A 13,617-nucleotide genomic window follows, 5' to 3' on the forward strand; every position below is an offset into this window, starting at 1 on the left:
TGCTCTTGTCTGTTCTATGGTCGGGTTGTTGTCTCTTTGACACATTCCCCATTTCCATTCTCAATTTTATTTGTGTCTGTGTGTATAAAATGTACTTAACAGTTAAGAACTGTGTTTTATTAGTGCTTGTGGCCAAGTATCAAATAAAAAGTCTTATTGACGGATTGAAATGTCAAAATTACCCTCGTCTTTTTAAAATACCCATTTCTCAGAAAGACAGCTGTTCCACAGGGGAAGTAACTTTTGTAAATAACTAAAGAGATGTGTGGTAAAATTCACTTTAAATTGGAGGAAATCAGTTAATTTCTCTCTCTCACTATTATTAAAAACTGCACAAGTAATAAAACATTAAGTAAATTGGTATATTGTTTGATTATTGTTTGAAAAAGAAATACTTTTTATTGTCAACAACTTGCATTATTTACTTTACTTAGTGTTCTGTCTGTGCAAAAAACAGTATTGTTACTTTGGAACTTGATTGTGTGTTCAATTAAAGTCAAGTGGCAATTATTTCGTGCATGCCTTTGAAATTTGAAAAAGTTTTAAAGCAGTGATCAAAACCAAGAAAAACAGAAACTCCTTGAACATAACTAGAATTGCTCACAATAACTTTACAAGATACATTGATACCTTGTTATCTAATTCAAATTTGTCATTCAGTGGTTGCTGTCTTCATATTTTTATCTTGTTTTGTTTCTTATTGCTGACTCAATTGTTATGTATTAGTTTAACTATTTTTTGGAGGCTGTGCAGCAGGCCATAATATTGGCTATGGTTCGCAAATTCATACCCAGAGACAAGACTGACACATTAGATTGATTGATTGATTGTTGGTTGCTTAACGTCCAGTGGCAAATATTTCATGCATATTCAGGACGAGAACAAGTTCACAATAAATACAATAGGTAGGTTCTGTAATAGATTAAGGGATTAAGGTCGGAGAAATTTAGACTGCCACGGGAAATGAGGGTATATTGGATAGGGACAGAAATTTAGCCTTGCAACAGGTCACCTACGGACCCCTCAAAGAGTTGTTGCAAGGGTTCTTCACGTGCAAAGAACGTGGCACTTTCTTTACACGAGGCATCGGATTTACCGTCCCCATTCTGACCGGACGTGGCTGCAAATTTGTACATCCCGCACAGCCAAACGGACGCCCCACTTTAGCACGGGTTTTACTGCCGGTCGGAGGAAGACCAATGGTGACCATACTTCTATTCCCCAGTCACCCTTGGGGGGCTGACACATTAGAAACAAGCTATACAAAATGACAAAAAGACAGAATGAAATCAGGTATATATATGAACCTGTTAAAACCACGACACATGCCTTATGTACATGTACCTGTAACTTGTACCAAGTCAGGAGCCTGAAAATTCACTTCAGTTTGGTTTGTTGTTGTTTACCATATTTGTTTTTGTAAATCATGGACATAATGTAATGATAAATAAGTAAATTAGTTTTCTTGTTTGGATGGTTTTACGTATGCCTATGAAGTCTTTGCTCATTGTGGAAGGCCTAACAGTTGCTTATTACTTTAATGTCATATGTTCTCTGATGATACCAGGAAAAGAGTAGTCTAATTGGCAATCATACCACATTGTATTTGTAAATAAGCATACAAAAAAAAAAAGAAACTGCACTGCACAAGTCAAAGCTTGTCTACTTTGAATTGGAGGAATTGTAAAAAATGCTAAAACAAATATTGGTAGATCAAAAACATTTGCCTACATATTTGATGACAATTGATGAACATTGAAGAGATTATGAAATAAATTATTTACAATGCAAAGCTTTTACAAACTGTGCTATACAAAATTTAAATGATAATTGTTATTGTTATAAAACTTAACCTCTTGCAATTACCAAATTGTCAACCTCTGCAATTAGTTCTAGAATATCTCCCGCCAGGTAATAATCTTAAAGTCCAACAGACACGATCGTCTTCACTAAAAATGAAGTCTGCATTTTCTACAACTGTTTCTATCATAGATCTATTAAAAGAATATGACGTCCTTCTCGTTCTTCTACAAGGAACTCTTAGAAATCAAGTAAGTTTTTCCTCACTGCTTCATTAAGAAAACCACAAAATTGTGCAAGCAAGAAGTCGTCGTCTCTACAGAGTTAGTCATTGGAACTGTTTTCATCATGAAATTTGAAGCAGTTTCCACATACACAATTGACTTCACAGTTACTGCAGCAGCGACACAATGATGTTGGTTGAATTGATCTGGTCCCTGATGATGGTGATGCAATGTCGTCTAATTGAAAATGTGAAGTAAGCTGCATACCTAAGCATTTTGTTGTTGTACAGAAGTCCCGTACTGATTCCTTGCAGCGATTTTAAGCTATGTCATAACCGGAATAATACATACAAGATACTGATTCTTTACCAGCTCTCCCACTTTCCTGAGAATATTTTTCCAGACCTCGAGGTGCACCCTAGTGTATAACACGTTCAATATGGGATTGTCCACACCCATACCAGATGCAATCGTAGCGAATATAACTCGCAAATTAGTGTCTAAACTAGGGAATGTGACAATATATGGGTTTTTGTTTGTGTCTGCAATGTTTCAAATATGCATGTATAAGTTTTGTCTTTAAAAAAAAAGTTTATAAACTAACTCAAAATAGTATTGCATGCACTGGTTTCCAAAAAGCACCATTTCCCTTTTTGTCCAGTTAAACTGTACTTGAACATTAGTCCATTTGACTGGGGAATAGAAGTATGGTCACCATTGGTCTTCCTCCGACAGGCGGTAAAACCCTCGTCAAAGTGGGGCGTCCGTTTGGCTTTTGGGTATCCATACTTTCGTTAGGGTTAAATCCATCAGTTCACAAAGCTAAAGGAACTGTCGAAGGCTCATCCATCTTTTCAAAGACACCCCTTCATACCATGATTATCCCCAAGGGTGACTTGGGAATAGAAGTATGGTCACCATTGGTCTTCCTCCGGCAGTAAAACCCTTGCTAAAGTGGGGCGTCCGTTTGGTTGTGCGGGATGTACAAATTTGCAGCCACGTCCGGTCAGAATGGGGACGTTAAATCCGATGCCTCGTGTAAAAAGAGTGCCACGCTCTTTGCACGTTAAGAACCCTTGCAACAACTCTTTTAGGGGTCCGTAGGTGACCTGTTGCAAGGCTAAATTTCTGTCCCTATCCAATATACCCTCATTTCCCGTGGCAGTCTAAATTTCTCCGACCTCAATCCCAGACGCCTCTATTACAGAACCTACCTATTGTATTTATTGTTAATTTGTTCTCGTCCTGAATATGCATGAAATATTTGCCACTGGACGTTAAGCAAACAACAATCAATCAATCATAAGCAGTCCAACTGTTTGAAGTTCTAAAACCTAAAATCAAACATTCATTTCCTGAATTTGTGCTATATATTGAAACAATAGGATTCTTTTTTCTACTTTTTTTTCTCTTTTATTATAAACTCAACCAAACTTTGATTAAAAACATACATTTGTAACACCATTGAACCCTTTTATGCGCAGTATTGTTTACCATTCGATTTTTCCACAACGAAAGAACCTACTTCCGGCACATGATGGACCTTCTTTCGTCAAGCAACAATATTTGCGAGACATTTAAAGCAGTTAGTTGACATGGCAAATCATCTTATTCATCTTTTGATCATTCATTCATTAAGTCTCTTGATGACTGTATTCATTCCCTCAGCAACGTTGTTTCTTTTTCTTCACTCCGGAGTATTGATCGTAAACATTCACGGACTTTTAAACCCAAAGTGAACTTCATGCGAGTGATTCATCTTTGAGGTCAGCATTTAAGTACTCTTTTCTCCATTTTTTGTGAAAGTGTTACGTATATACTTTCAGACTTAACTAACTAGATCTTCTGTTTGCATTAAAGATTTCACATCAGCAAAATTCGCAACGGATGGGGTTCTAGCTATGCAAACGTTTGGCTTGAGGCATGTGTGTCTTAATTATCAGTAACAATTACAACCGTGTCTCTCTTTGTTTTAGTTACCAGTCCAAAACCGATCATGTTTATCACTTCATTTCCAATCTTGTGTAAGGAAGGTTGCTTGCACGGTTACTCCACCTTGAAAGGGAACATGTTTAACCAAAACGGACAGTCGAAAATCTCCAATATTAAAAGTTGTATCATAAGTTACCAATGCAGGATTGTCTGACTTCACACATAACACCTTTTTGAATTTGGTTACTATGTTAGGATGTGCTACTATACAGAACAAGTCTGGAAATATAGTGATGGCGTGGACACCGTCTAAATGATAAGCAAGTTCCAACGTACTATAAGTTTGGCCAGGTGTCAGACGCTTCTGTTGAGAAAATAGAAAATAAAAGACCATTTCCTTTTTGTTATACAGCAGTTTTATCTCATGTTCATGATTTACCTTCTGTAAATGTTTGATAAAATGTTTACGAACAGAGACAATGACACATGGTTCTTGAAGAAATCTAGATTTAATGAATGCGTCCATGCTACTTATTCAATTGTCGTGAAATCAGAATTAGACCTCTATTATTGTGGATATAGCAATCAAACACTTTACTATCCAGTATTGTATCTTCTTCAGATTTAGATTTTGATAACAAATTTCCTATAGTATCTTGCTAGTTGATTACATTTACATCAAAGTCAAGTTCCAGTAACAAAGCCTGATTAGTTCTTTAAATACGAGGAAATGTGACAAATTGTGTAAGTAATTTCATATAAACAGTGTTTAATCTAAAAGATTCTGGCAAACTACTAACGATATGAATTCCTCCATTTTGTGTTTTGTATCTATAAAATTATCAATTCCAGTAGACTTCTCTACCTGAATGATTGGAAAAAGACATGAAGATATTGTATCACACATTTGGATTTAAAATATCTCCACTACATTTTCGTACGAGGTTTCCTCGGTACGAGTTCTTTTCTGACAATGTTTGAAAAGACAAGAACCACCCTTAACTCGTATAATAGAGGTCTCCTGATTTGCTACCGTACCAACCGCATTACGAACTAGGAGCCGTCATTTAACTTATGGAAATTATTGATGTATACACTTAAAATCAACGTATGCTTTATGAATCATATGCAGAACTATTTTGAGAATCCAACTCTGATACTGAGATGTGAAAATTGCTGTATTTTGGAATTGATTTAAATATTTGAATAAAAGGACATGCTTGAACTGTTTATTTGTGCAGAAAAAAGCAATATACTATGATAAGTTTTCAATTGATCCAAGAGGTGTAATATCATTAACTGTAATCGTCAATATGTCCATTGAAAATGACCAGTTTGATGTACCTTTTAACATTGAATTTATCTACAACAACTCCAACAGTTAAGTGCCCGTCAACAATTAAACCGTCAACTTGTTGAATTTCAGTCTTGTAACTCACCGTAACTGTTGCAACTATAATATGTAAGTAGTAAGTCAGTTGGATGGGAGTATTGTTTTAATATTTCAAACATAGTGAAAACTCAAATTATCCTAGCATTTGCAATAAGGTGATAATAAATAGATCACAATGATAAAAACAGACTTGCAGAGCTCAGGTAACATTTGATTTTTTTTTTGGAAAAGGAGGGGGGGGGGGGGGTGCAAGATATATTTGTGTGACATGGTATGATCCGGTGGCAAAAGTGGTGCCCCACACGCGAAATCAAACTCAGACATGGGCATTGCTAGGGTCATTCTCTGTAGACATCTGGAAAAGAGCTTGGAAATGATTGAGTGCAGCACGATCTACATAAATCCATTACTTGCACCCACTCCAGGAATACCTCGGGATTAAGGCCATTTACGCATACAAAAGCTGCCACCAGAATTCTCTCCCAATGCTGTAAATGTAATCTGGTTTTTTATGAAGAGTTGTCTCATTGGCAATTATACAATACCTTCTTTTCTATATTTATATAACTTAAGAATTCATCTGTAAATAGTCATTTCATATTTGGTAATTTGTTTAGTGCACTTGAATCGCACCAAAATGAAAACATTTTATTTACTTTGTTTTTTAATTATTATTTAATCAACCACTTTAAATTATCCCCCACATCTGGGGTCTCTTTATTGTTCATGTCCCCTATGACTCTGGTCTGCAAAAGTCTTCTGCTTTTGGTGGAGCATACATCTAAATATGCCACTTCCAATTTGGCTTTATACTCTTTAAAATTGGGCGACTGCCAAGAGGGTTGATGGGTTATAAAACCCTCTTGGCCTTCTACGTATGAGGACATGTACATTTGCTTTAAAGCCTCTGTAATTTTTGCCTTTTTTACTGCGCTTATATCATGATTTTCAAGTGCTACTAGTCTTCTTTTTGCTTTCTGAAAACAAAAGATTGAACATATAGAATTGTAACCTTTAAAAGATTCGTTTAGTAAATACAATTTTCTGTAAGCATTAAAAATAATGTGATGTTTGGTTACATACAGTACTGAAACAAAAAATCGGGTTTGTATGTTGATAATTTTAATACATTGGTCATTATCATCATCAGTAGTCATTATCCTTAAAAAGACATTTTTTTTCATCATGTGATCAAAACAAGCTGAGTGAAATTTACCACATCAAAGGATAAATCGTTTTATAGCACATCCCACGTACAATGCTTTAAACGCAATTTTGGATGAACACTCATATTGCGAAACCAGTGATCATACTGCCCAAAGTTGGCATGAGTAAAAACGGTTTGCTCTCGGTTTTCTCTGAGGGACCTTTGTCAGCAGATTTCCTTCAAGACCTTGTTTGTACCTGGACGTGCAAGGGAAAAACAGCTTGCAATAAAAACTGTGTATGCAACCAACAAGATTTGGCGTGAACCAATATTTGTGCATGTGAAGTGTCTGATTGTTGCAGAAATTATCTACCACACCGAGCAATATTGGAAGAAGACGATGAAAACGATGACTAATGTCAGGTTTTCGAAAGTTGGCATGCCCTTTGTTTCTTAAAATACCCCTACAACCACTCTTTCTGAGGGGTCAATATGTGCTTTTGTAAGGAATCTCATAAAACCTTAAAAGTTCATATAGCTAGACTATACACTGAACTTTTAGTCCTTCATGATACTCTGTTGATTTAATTGCTTTGTGAAATATTTGTAACTGGCAATAAATATAGTTCAAAGCAAAAAAAAAAAGTCAGAATCATCTAATACAATTATCAAAAAAGTGGTAAAATTTACCGAAAAATGTAGTAAAATTGTCAATAAAACAGTTGTTGATTTGCTGTTATATTTAATACAATTATCTATGAAATATTGTCGATTTAAGGTATCATCTAATACAATCATCAAATAAGTGGTATAATTTACTGAAAAATGTAAAAATAGTTATCAAAGGTACAAGGATTATAATTTAGTACACCAGACGTACGTTTCGTCTACATAAGACTTTCCAATCAAGTACTGTAGATTTGATGTTACATTTAATACAATTATCTATAAAATATGATCGATTTAATATAATACCTAATACATTATCTTAAAAAGTGGCGAAATCTTGTAAGATCTAAATCGAATGAAGGTATCGTAAAAAAGTGACCGATTTAGATAACATCAATTACATTTATCAAAAATTGGTAAAATTTACTGAAAATGTAGAAAAATTGTCAAAAATGCAGTTGTAGGTTTCCTGTTACGTTTAATACAATTATCTATAAAATATGGTCGATTTTAGGTATCATCTAATACAATTATCATAAAGTGGTAAAATGAACTGAAAAATATAGTAAACTTGTTAATTAGGCAGTTCAAGGTTTGCTGTTATATTTAATACAATTATCTATAAAATATGGTCGATTAAAGGTATCATCTAATACAATTATCAAAAAAGTAGTAAAATTTACCTAAAAATATAGTAAAATTGTCAATAAAACAGTTGTTGATTTGCTGTTACATTTAATACAATTTATCTATGAAATATGGTCGATTTAAGGTATCATCTAATACAATTATCAAAAAAGTGGTAAAATTTACTGAAAAATGTAGTAAAATTGTCAATAAAGCAGTTGCAGATTTGCTGTTATATTTAATACGTTATCTTTCTATCTAACATAATATCTAATACATTATCTTCAAAAGTGGCGAAATCTTGTAAAATCTTAATCTTATGCAGGTATCGTAAAAAAGTGACCAATTTAAGGTAACATCAAATACAATAAAAAAAAATGGTATCATTTACTAGAAAATGTAGTAAAATTGTCAATAAAAAATGCAGTTGTAGTTTTGCTGTTACATTTAGTACAATTATCTTTAAAATATGGTCGATTTAAGGTATCATACAATACCATTATCTTTAAAAAGTGAACGATTTAAGGTATCATCGAATACAATTATCAAAAAGTGCTAGAATTTACTAAAAAATGTAGTAAAATTGTCAATAAAACAGTTGTTGATTTGCTGTTATATTTAATACAATTATCTATGAAATATGGTCGATTTAAGGTATCATCTAATACAATCATCAAAAAAGTGGTATAATTTACTGAAAAATGTAAAAATAGTTATCAAAGGTACAAGGATTATAATTTAGTACACCAGACGTGCGTTTCGTCTACATAAGACTTGCCAATTAAGTATTGTAGATTTGCTGTTACATTTAATACAATTATCTATAAAATATGATCGATTTAATATAATACCTAATACATTATCTTAAAAAGTGGCGAAATCTTGTAAGATCTAAATCTAATAAAGGTATCATAAAAAAGTGACCGATTTAGATAACATCAATTACTATTATCCAGAAATTGGTAAAATTTACTGAAAATGTAGAAAAATTGTCAAAAATGCAGTTGTAGGTTTTTGTTACATTTAATACAATTATCTATAAAATATGGTCGATTTAAGGTATCATCTAATACAATTATCATAAAGTGGTAAAATGAACTGAAAAATATAGTAAACTTGTTAATTAGGCAGTTCAAGGTTTGCTGTTATATTTAATACAATTATCTCTAAAATATGGTCGATTAAAGGCATCATCTTATACAATTATCAAAAAAGTGGTAAAATTTACCTAAAAATGTAGTAAAATTGTCAATAAAACAGTTGTTGATTTGCTGTTACATTTAATACAATTTATCTATGAAATATAGTCGATTTAAGGTATCATGTAATACAATTATAAAAAAAGTGGTAAAATTTACTGAAAATGTAGAAAAATTGTCAAAAATGCAGTTGTAGGTTTTTGTAACATTTAATACAATTATCTATAAAATATGGTCGATTTAAGGTATCATCTAATACAATTATCATAAAGTGGTAAAATGAACTGAAAAATATAGTAAACTTGTTAATTAGGCAGTTCAAGGTTTGCTGTTATATTTAATACAATTATCTATAAAATATGGTCGATTAAAGGCATCATCTAATACAATTATAAAAAAAGTAGTAAAATTTACCTAAAAATGTAGTAAAATTGTCAATAAAACAGTTGTTGATTTGCTGTTACATTTAATACAATTTATCTATGAAATATGGTCGATTTAAGGTATCATCTAATACAATTATAAAAAAAGTGGTAAAATTTACTGAAAAATGTAGTAAAATTGTCATAAAGCAGTTGCAGATTTGCTGTTATATTTAATACGATTATCTATCTATCTAACATAATATCTAATACATTATCTTCAAAAGTGGCGAAATCTTGTAAAATCTTAATCTTATGCAGGTATCGTAAAAAAGTGACCAATTTAAGGTAACATGAAATACAATAAAAAAAATGGTATCATTTGCTAGAAAATGTAGTAAAATTGTCAATAATGCAGTTGTATTTTGCTGTTACATTTAATACAATTATCTTTAAAATATGGTCGATTTAAGGTATCATCTAATACAATTATCATAAAGTGGTAAAAAACTGAAAAATAAAGTAAACTTGTTAATTAGGCAGTTCAAGGTTTGCTGTTATATTTAATACAATTATCTATAAAATATGGTCGATTAAAGGCATCATCTAATACAATTATCAAAAAAGTGGTAAAATTTACCTAAAAATCTAGTAAAATTGTCAATAAAACAGTTGTTGATTTGCTGTTACATTTAATACAATTTATCTATGAAATATGGTCGATTTAAGGTATCATCTAATACAATTATAAAAAAAGTGGTAAAATTTACTGAAAAATGTAGTAAAATTGTCAATAAAGCAGTTGCAGATTTGCTGTTATATTTAATACGATTATCTATCTATCTAACATAATATCTAATACATTATCTTCAAAAGTGGCGAAATCTTGTAAAATCTTAATCTTATGCAGGTATCGTAAAAAAGTGACCAATTTAAGGTAACATCGAATACAATAAAAAAAAAATGGTATCATTTGCTAGAAAATGTAGTAAAATTGTCAATAATGCAGTTGTAGTTTTGCTGTTACATTTAATACAATTATCTTTAAAATATGGTAGATTTAAGGTATCATACAATACCATTATCTTGAAAAAGTGAACGATTTAAGGTAACATCAAATACAATTATCAAAAAAGTGCCCCCCGGTGGATCGCTATCCTTGCCGTGGTCGGGGGGCTTGCGTGTCTCAGTGACCCCAAGAGCTATGCCAGTTGGAGCTTCGTCTCCTGGTAGGGTTACCCATGCTGGACAGGTCGAAGGGTAGAGACCAGACTAAAGTGATCCGAACATCGTATGAGTTGCCCGATGTTTTAAATAAAATAGGCTCTCCAACCCGTTGGCCGTGGGTTGCTACCCGTGTCGGTGGTTGACGAGATCCTTGCGGATGAGGGCTGTAGCCAGACTTCTTACGGTCAGAAAAATACCCGGACGGACGAGACTATAGTTCAATAAGCTGCTTTGGCTCCAATATCATCTAAACGGGAGGTCGGATGGACCCGGTTCGATCAATCGGCTGGTCATGTCGAGCCCTTCAGTTAATCCTCAACAATAAGCTTTCTTGTAACAATTTTCATTATATACACATGTGTTTTAAATTAAGCTATTTATATTTCGGATAACTGAAGAAGGCGATGGCTCATGGGTCAATCAAGTGGTACGCTTTCTATTTCGCTTGATGGATACGCTCTGCTTGAGTATACTATTCTTGGAACATCTGGTGCTTTCCGCAGTGGATCTTGGGTGCTAATTTTGGGGACCAGCTACGTTATACATGTTATACTTGGAGCTCGTTTTCAGCATTAGCACTTGACCCCGGCTCGCCACGGAAACACAGCATCGCCCTTGTAGGCACTCCGAGGTGGGTGGATGACAAGAATGGTGAATCTTTCTCATTTCCTATGGCACAACAAAACCAACCCTCTAAATCAGCTTTAATACATAAAAAAAGAAAATGTGATGATTCAGTGCCCTGTCAGGAAGATGACAGTTGGCCCAGATTTATTGTAATAAAAGGAACAGATGAAAAACCAATTTCCAAAATATCTCCCTTTGTGATTCACAAACAAATTCAAAGCGTTGCTGGTACTGTTAAAAAAGTTTCAAAAATGAGATCAGGCAATTTGTTGGTTGAATGTTCCAACAAAAGTCAGTCAACAAATTTGCTTACACTGACAACAATTACAAACTTTCCTGTTTCTGCCTCTCCTCACAACAGTTTGAACAGCTGTAAGGGGATCATTCGAGACAGAAGTCAATACCTTGGTGACCTTACCGTGGAAGAAATCTGTGAGGAACTTTCAAGCCAAGGTGTAACTGATGTTGTTAGATTTCAAATAAAAAAGAATGGAAATATAATCAAATTAAATACATATCTTTTGACATTTAGAACTCCAACTCCTCCTCCATCTATTACTTTAGGTTGCTTCGGAATCAGAGTTGACAGGTTTATCCCTAACCCAATTCGATGCTTCACTTGTCAAAAGTTTGGTCATGGAAGCAAACAATGTCGTGGTACGCAGAGATGCTTCAAGTGTTCTGACGAAGGACACGAGGGAACAACCTGTAGCTCTGAATCTTCTAAATGCGTAAACTGTGGTGAATCCCATTTTTCATCATCTAGGGACTGCCCTGTTTACCTTAAAGAAAAAAATATTATCAAAATTAAAACAGAAAGAAACATCAGTTACCCAGAAGCTAAACAGATAGCTTCTGTTTCGAATGATCTCCTTGTTTCGAACAGACCATCGTACGCCAGCAAAGTTGTCCGCTCATTCAGTCACGAGCATACACAAACTCGCATGACCTGGCCAATTGATGCTGAGACATTTACAATGCTGCCTGTTGAAACAGAACCTAACGATAAAATATTAGTTCCAAGAAAACCAACACCTTCTAAAACCAGTACTCAGTCAACTCAATCTTCCTTACAGAGCTCAATGTCATCATCTAAAAATAATGAAAAAAAGAAATCAAATAAAAAAGATACAGTTAAATCAGACAGTTGGGGCGGTGAATCTGTCTGGGATCTTCCCAGTGACATAGATGATTCTTCCATCTCCAATAGTCCTCCTTCATCTGCATCTAATAAAACTAGTTTATCTTTTGCATCTAGTACAAAGTCTTCTAAAGCCCCGTCTCCTCTTCGTTCTCCAGAACAGAAGGATGTCCCAAAGAAGCCAGCAAATACATCCTCTCAGAAGTCTTCTGATTCGAGGTCGCGGGGTAGGGGTCGAGGCGGAGTAAAACCAGCTGCGCATGGTCCTGGAGATCGACGACTCTCCTCACACAACAGATTTTCAACACTTAACGACGAATCAGAAATGGAAATCGAAAGTGTTCCGCCACCCGAAAGTTTACAATCTCAGGGTGAGCGAAATAAGAATGCTGGCAAACTCGATAGCATTCGCCCGTCTATTAACAAATCATGACTAATATCATCCAATGGAATTGCCGAGGTCTTAAAATAAATCTTCTCGAGTTAACGCTTCTAGTTCAGTCATTTTTACCTACTGCATTTTGTCTTCAAGAAACTCATTTAAAAGAAAGTGACAATGTATCTTTAAAAGGATACAACATGTATAGCACATTTTCTAAGGTAGATGAACGTGCTGCAGGCGGATCATCCATTTTTGTGAAGGACAACGTCATTCATAGCACAGTCCAACTCACCACGGATCTGCAGGCAGTTGCAATTCGTTTATCATTAGATAAAACAATTACATTATGTTCTATATATATTCCACCCAATTCAATTATAGATAAAGCTAAACTCAAAAACCTCACCGATCAATTACCCTCACCATTTATACTTATGGGCGACTTCAATGCACACAACCCCTTGTGGGGAAGCAAGTCTCATAATATCAAAGGTAAGATCATTGAGGACTTTGTCTCTCAAGAAGGATTATGCATTTTTAATAATGGATCTAATACTTATCTTCATCCTGGAAACGGGTCTTATTCTGCTATTGATATCACTATTTGCGATCCCTCTCTTCTTCTGGATTATTCATGGCGTGTTCATGATGATCTATGTGGAAGTGATCACTTTCCAATAGTACTTGGACATCTTTTTACTTCTGCCCAACAGAGAGTACCACGTTTGAAACTTGACAAGGCGGATTGGTCCTTGTTTGAGAATCTCTGTCAAGCGGAACTTCAGTCAAAGATGTTTGAGACTGTACAAGATCCAATTTTAACTTTTAATACAGTTTTAACGTCAATTGCTGACAGAACTATTCCTAAGACCTCGGCAAATCCGAAA

This window comes from Mytilus californianus, unplaced genomic scaffold, assembly GCF_021869535.1.
Source record: "Mytilus californianus isolate M0D057914Y unplaced genomic scaffold, xbMytCali1.0.p SCAF_80, whole genome shotgun sequence".
Taxonomy (NCBI): Eukaryota; Metazoa; Mollusca; class Bivalvia; order Mytilida; family Mytilidae; genus Mytilus; species Mytilus californianus.